The sequence below is a fragment of the Herpailurus yagouaroundi genome, unplaced genomic scaffold (genome assembly GCF_014898765.1).
Source record: "Herpailurus yagouaroundi ecotype Mexico unplaced genomic scaffold, PumYag 253, whole genome shotgun sequence".
NCBI lineage: Eukaryota > Metazoa > Chordata > Mammalia > Carnivora > Felidae > Herpailurus > Herpailurus yagouaroundi.
Genome location: NW_024412470.1, coordinates 1,578,857 through 1,585,697, shown reverse-complemented (window position 1 = coordinate 1,585,697; position 6,841 = coordinate 1,578,857). Strand labels below are relative to the sequence as shown.

General features: G+C 39.1%; 1 protein-coding gene across 8 annotated transcripts in view; it reads left to right on the top strand.

The window, feature by feature from the left end:
• ESRRG (estrogen related receptor gamma) overlaps positions 1 to 6,841 on the top strand; it is a 633,554-nt gene that overhangs the window by 47,403 nt on the left and 579,310 nt on the right. The gene's annotated exons all lie outside the window — the stretch shown is intronic.

Here is a 6,841-nt window from a genome sequence, read left to right as displayed (position 1 = left end):
TTTATTGTGCTTGCTTCGGTTACGTTGTGAATCGCCACATGGGTCTGCTGAAACTAGGGAGGCACGTTTGCTGTGTTTGTGTTGTAGTAGCAGGACCAGTGGCTGTACAATAAGACACAGGCACACACAGAAAGCACATGATTTTGCTAACCTGAACCAGGGGGCAATGTTGAAAATAGCACCTTTTCTCTCTGTCTCTCTTTACAAAAAAAATTAACAAAAAAGAAAAAAGAAGAAGAAGAAGAAAGGAAAAGGAAAAATTCTCAGCATGTGAGTTGAGAGGAACTGTTAGGTCCACACATGACCTCCTACTATTTTCAAAACACCACTGCTTAATACTTTAAGTCAGGATCAAGAGACATGCGGATGTTTTGAAGTGTTTCAGAGCAGCTGAATGACTTGGTCTAGTTTTGAAGAAAAACTCTCCTTTGTTTCTCACGCTGCCCAAAGACCAAATAGGGGAGTGTGTTTGGAACATGCCCAAATTCAGAAGCAGCAGGCAAGAGAAAAGAGGAAGAAAAGTCCTCAAGGGGAAGGCAGGGGATGGGGTTGGGGAATAGTGGCAGGGCTCTTTTTTCGTTTTCCCTGTCCAGTAGCTTTGATGTTATCAAAATGAGTTAGCCAGCCTAAGAAACAGTCCTGTCATTGTGGGAAAGAGAGGGAAATTTAAACAGTTCTCAAATCTGGGCTGAGGAATGGCCGGCAGAAGTAAGGTGCATGAAAACGTTGATGTAGGTTAAGTGACATTGATGGGGCTTCTTGTCCTACAGATATGAAGAGTCAAGTCTGTCACAAAACAGGCCTAGATGACCTTTCAAACACGTATTTGTGTGTTACCCATGACTGTTACTTTTACTGACACAACTCTCCTAACTCTTTAAACTCATGTTACATAGATGTGTGTATGCTGAGAATTGCGTCCGATAGCTTGTAAGACTATGCATTGACCGGGGCGATGAATGTGGATGACAGATGATCTGTTTTCTTTATTGAGTCACAATAGCTTTTAAATCTTTGTGCATGGTGCGTACTGGAACCTGCTGGTCTTCTTTAACAGGAATTGCAAGGGGAGCAAACAACACTTCCTGATGGGTGGTGCTTTAACAAAACAGTGCAGATCGATCCATGAGGGTTCCATGTGTGTGCCACTCAATGTATTCTGTACCATTTTTCCAGAAATTAAAAGGTTACCAAGAGACTACCATGTTCCCATCTCCAACTGAGCACCGCTTATTACTGCAACAGTATTTCAATATTAAGTGATCTTCGAGATATTTCGTCTTTCATTTCGAGTTCTGAATTTGAATCAGTGTGAGGACGGCGGTACAGCCAGATAAGGTGTAACTAACTCGGCAGACAGCTGAAGGGTGGGGAAAGTGTCGCTGAGAATATCTGGGGCCGTTCTCTGTAACCTTGTTGACAGGGACATTTTGGTTGCAGCTAGAATTTTAGCAAGAGCCTGCCAGTGATAATGGGCTTATGTTTGAAATTGATCCTAAGTGTCTCTTTTTTTCTCCTTCACAGACGTGCCGTGCACACCTTAGCTGAACACTCAAGGCAAAACTTTCCTGATGCCCCATGACATTTTCTAATATAGACAAATCCCTGGATTAGGGTGTCACAGGAAAAGGGGTTATTAGGAGGTTCTCCTTTTGTTTACAGATGTGTTGCTACAAGTAGCTTTAGTTCTGTTGGCCTTACAGATTGGTCTATAAAATTAATTTCAGTTAGACATTGAAGAGCTCGCTATCCTGGTCAGGTGAATTTATGATATCACGGAGGAATTTTGTACTTGTTTCCAAATTGTTGGAAAACCGCGGGAACACAAAGATTTTGAGGAAAACGCCAAAAGCCACATTAATGAAGAAAAACAGTGTTGAGATACTTTTGAATAATAGATAGGATATGGAATGGTCAACCACAAGATAAAATTTTTACACGGTGTTTTTATGGCTTTAAATTGGCTGCATTGTAAACTAAGCTTACTACTCTATTAAGTCATTATCCTTTTCAATTATTTAACATTTCTGGCCAACCTATCTTCTGTGGTCTTTATCTGGACACATCAGAAATGATATGTACAGTCGTAATTGCTTGTTGTTAGTGTGGGGACTTTGCCATGGAGCAGGGTTTAATGTTAACTTCTTGGGACAAATGTTACAAAGAATGCACAGAGGAGAAAGAATGTGATGGAAACAGACCGAGCCCTATGCAAATGGAGATAACCACAGCATTGAGATGTACCTGATACAATTTGAGTTATTCTCGCTAAGAAACCTTGACAGTATCTGCCTTCTAGGTACTGTGCATTTGGAAATACTCTATCTCCATTTAAATGCAGATCTTCTGTTTTCTCCAGGGAGCAGTTGGTGAATCTTTCAGTTGAACCACTGGTGTGAGAAAACCAACTGAAAATTTCTCCATGAACAATAGAATCTGTCGTTTTGAAGTAATAATTACCAAGTTTTATAACATTGTGATTTTTAAAAATTCCTTTAAAGTATCTTTATAAAGTCAAAATGATGTACCCGGCCCCAGTGAGAACAAAGAAATTTTGTCTTGTCACTTTGTTGTCGGGTTTATAAAGCTGTGAGATAATTCAACTTTGCGGTTCAGTTTTTAGGTTAACACTGCCATCCCGGTAGAGTAAGTGGGACTGAGGAATCAGGGAGTCATGCAGGGAATTATGAATAAGTTCTACGTGTTCGTCACGCTGTCATGCTAGTGGGGTGGGGTGGGGGTGAGGTCCTGTAGGAGAGTGTAAGGGCCTTTCTCTGGAATGCTTTTCTTTTGATTAGTTTTGAGTCTAATTTATAAGAGTACGTTGTGTCGGAATCAATGATGGTGGTTGGCCAAAAAGGAGAGCCAAAGCCCATGTGCCCCTTGTTTAAGAGATATTGCAGGAAGTAACACAGGCCTTTGACATAGAACATAGACATACGGGTTGATGGTTTTAGATGTTCAGATTCAGGTAGCTGGAGAGGCCTTGGCAAATCTTTAAATAAAAATTCCTGAAGTGCACAGTGTGCTAATGTTAAGTCTCTGTGTGTCTTGATCACAAAGCTAGGGAAGTTTTCTTTTTCTTGGAGATTAGATATCATTCATTTACTCAACCCTGATGATTTCCAGTTGTGAAAGCTCCCTAGCTCCATAGCTTACCTCCTCCATTGTATTGGGTATAAAGCTCACCTCCCATATTCCCTCTGACACGTACACCTTATACACGTATTTAATAGTGTGTATTTATGCCATTATATACAATATAAAACCTGTAGTTGTGAAGAAGAATCATCAATAGTTTTTTTACATTTTTTTAATGTTTATTTTTGAGAGACAAAGAGACAGAGGGCAAGTATGGGGGCGGGGGGGGGCGGAGAGAGAGAGAGAGAGAGAGAGAGAGAGAGAGAGAGAGAGAGAGAATCCAAAGCAGGCTCCAGGCTCTGAGCTGTCATCCCAGAGCCTGATGCAGGGCTTGAACCCACGAACTGTGAGATCATGACCTGACCTGAAGTCAGACCTTTAGCCGCCTGAGCCGCTCAGGTGCCCTATCAGTAGTTTTAAATCAGGCCTTTGCTTATATTTCTGTTACGAAGGATACTTTGTTGATTTAAACAAGGGAATGATCATAGTTACCGTAAAAAAAAAGGTTGAATGTCTTTGGAATGTCTGTGATAAAGTGCAGGACACTGGAGATCCAAAGATATCTTATTTACTTACGGACGCTTATGGCTGTTTCCGATGGCACACACGCTGAAATAAATAACCCTGGATGGGACTCTAGGAAGGGTGCAAATTAATAAATGTGCTTGTTTTACTTCCCTTGCACAAATTATTTTAACTGGGCAAATATGCTTATCTGGCACAGTCATGTGTCATTGTTTTGAAGATTCAGATTCAGGATGTTAACGTTGTATGAAGCATAGCAAAACTTTCATATTCTGATTCTGATAGATACTTCTGCAGTAGAAAAAGCAGTGTTTCCAGATATCTGTGTTACCAGAGCGGCCCGCTTAAATTCAACCTCACTCTAAGATATATTGGGTTAATAAGGCTGAGTTTATGACCAGTATAATTTATGTTCACAAATACCTGTTTTTATTAGCACAATTATAGATTGTAAAGCAAATTTCCATATATGTTAAATACTAAGAACAAGAATTCCATTTGTACAGTGAGTTACAGTATATAACCATACATTATCCTCAAGCTGCTCTTTGGAAGAATATTTATTGCACTTTCTTAAGAAGGCAATCAGTTTTTACAATATAAACATTATAAGAAAATAGATCCTTTTATCAGAGTTTCTTCCCTCCTTCTGTCCTTCCCTTCCTCTTTTCTTCCTTTTCTCCCTTCCTCTTTTCTCTTTCCTCTCTTAATGGGGAAAAATCTAATGACTTTTTTTTTTTTTTGGTAGGGCGTGCACAATTGTTTATCACACATTTCTATTAAAAAAGGAGCTTTAACAAGCAATCCAACATGATTTTTGGAATATATCTTCTGTCTACCAGTGTTCTTGAGGAAAACGTAAGGTTGCAGAAATCATTTCATGCCCTGTATGTTTTCAGACATAAATCAGGAAAATTGTTAGCGGGTTATAGCTCTTCTTAGAGACTGTGGCTATAGTAAACACAGGCTATATATTTTTCCAAGTTATTATGTGTGGAGAGAAATCCAAAGTTGGCTATTTAGATGAATAGTTTAATTCAGTGATTAGAAATTCATTTTCTATTTACTCTGAACATTTATTTTCCAAAGGTTGTAGAAACGGGACATAATACCTGATGATCCTTTGGATCAGACATCCTCACAGCTAGACATTTGCTTTCTTTCGCTAATGTGTATATATGCCTGAACATCGATCTTCAGCTAAGGATCGGTTGAAATGGTCCTGAGCATAGTTTCTAGTATGATCTGGTTATCTTCTTTATCCAAGACCAGTGAACTCTTGTTCTTCATTTCCAAATGAAGGGGTTTGACTTGATGGTCTCCACCTTACTTCATTTCTGTGATTCTGCATTAAGTGATTGATTAGTAATGAATCAACCAATTAATTATACTCCTGTTTATTTCCATTCGATAAAACTAATTATTTACTGAAGTCTGGCCTTTGCCATGACCAGAAAAATTAGCAGGTAGAGTAGGAAAGGAGCTCAGGTGCAGTGGTTTGAAATGAAAACCTCACAAAATTTGGACACTCGGGTTTACATAAAAACTTTTCATTTGTAGATCAATTCTTGGCTGTTCAAAACTCACTTTTTTTCCCCTACATAAAACAATCTTAAATGCTGACTACTTTCCTAGGCTAGACTATAAAAGCCTATGTTAACTTATTGGAGTGAAATATTGTATATCAGTGATGAAAAAATATGAAAAAGAGTTCTATTTTGATACAAGTGATAAACATAACATAAAGGCAATAAAACTGAATGATAGTTTATCATTTATCTAGACTCTGGAGGGTTGATGTTTAAGAGAAACACACATATAACTGGAAGTTAAGAAGATAGATGGAAACTATTGCAGAGTGCGTGAAAGGGATTTTTAGAAACTTTCAGGATTTTTAGAGGCTGCTTGCGAAGTATATGGCTTTTCTTTCCCTTGGAAGAGTGTAGCATTAGCACTCTTTCTAAGTTTATCACCTGTGATAAGATTTGTTTTTTGACACCCAAATGCACTGAAAGGCAGGAGAGTGAAGAAAAATGGAGAGAAAAATTATTCTCTGAAGTAATTGGCCAAGAAGTGGGAGAAGTGAAGACGGAAGGCATATGAAGGTAGAAGAGAGGGGCAGTGCATGTGCACACACACACACGTGTGTGTGTGTGTGTGTGTAAGTCTGGTCTGCATTTAATTGTTCATTGGATGAGAAACCACAAGGAAAAAGGGGGAAACTAATGTATGCACATTCTTCCTGAAGGGAAAGTACAGGATGATAGTTGTGTGGGAATACTTACAAATTAGAGCATCCATTTTAACATTTTTCTGAGTCATTTATTGCCTGTATGGTCTTGTGAAATCATTAAATTCTCTGAATTTGTCCTGCCTGTAAAAAGGTAAATAATAGAAATATCTGTCTACAAGTTGGCTGTGAGAGTTGAGTGAGATTCATGGGTATAAAAGCTCTTGAAAACTATATTTAGTTTTATGGGGGCGCCTGGGTGGTTGAGCGTCTGGCTCTTGACTTCGGCTCAGGTTATGATTTTGTGGTTCCTGAGTTTGAGCCCCACGTCAGGCCCTGCGCTGACAGTGCGGAGCCTTCTTGGGATTCTCTCTTTCTCCCTCTGTCTCTGCCCCTCCCCTGCTTATTCTCTCTCTCTCTCTCTCTCTCAAGATAAAAATGAATAAACATTAAAAAAAAAACCCTACATTTAGTTTTATGCGGTGAGGAAAAGTCATTGGGTCAACCCAGGTTTGACAGAGTCCTAGGCCAATTTTTGGCTCCGGGGTGGTCTTTAGTAGGCATATTTCTTGCTCACTGTGGTCTCGAACTGTGGTAGGTACTTTTCGTATTACTGTGTTTAGGGAGGAAGCAGGAAATAGTATGCAGCTGGGCAGTTGAACATGGCAAGTCTGATATTTTAACATATAGAATGTCAGTACCTAGGGAGCATATTTACTTTCTCTTGCTGATGGCCACAGCTTGTCTAGAAAAATGAATGACTCTGGAAACAGAAAGAGAACATTCAAAAATTGTTTTCCTTGTGTCAAACACAGCCCGTCATTTGCACTTCTGCCATGATGTTGATAATAATCTGAATTTCCTGGATTTTTGTTAAGGCTGAAGGAATCATTGTTTGGCAGTAAGTACTTGTAATAATGATATAAATTCCATTAAAAAAAAGAT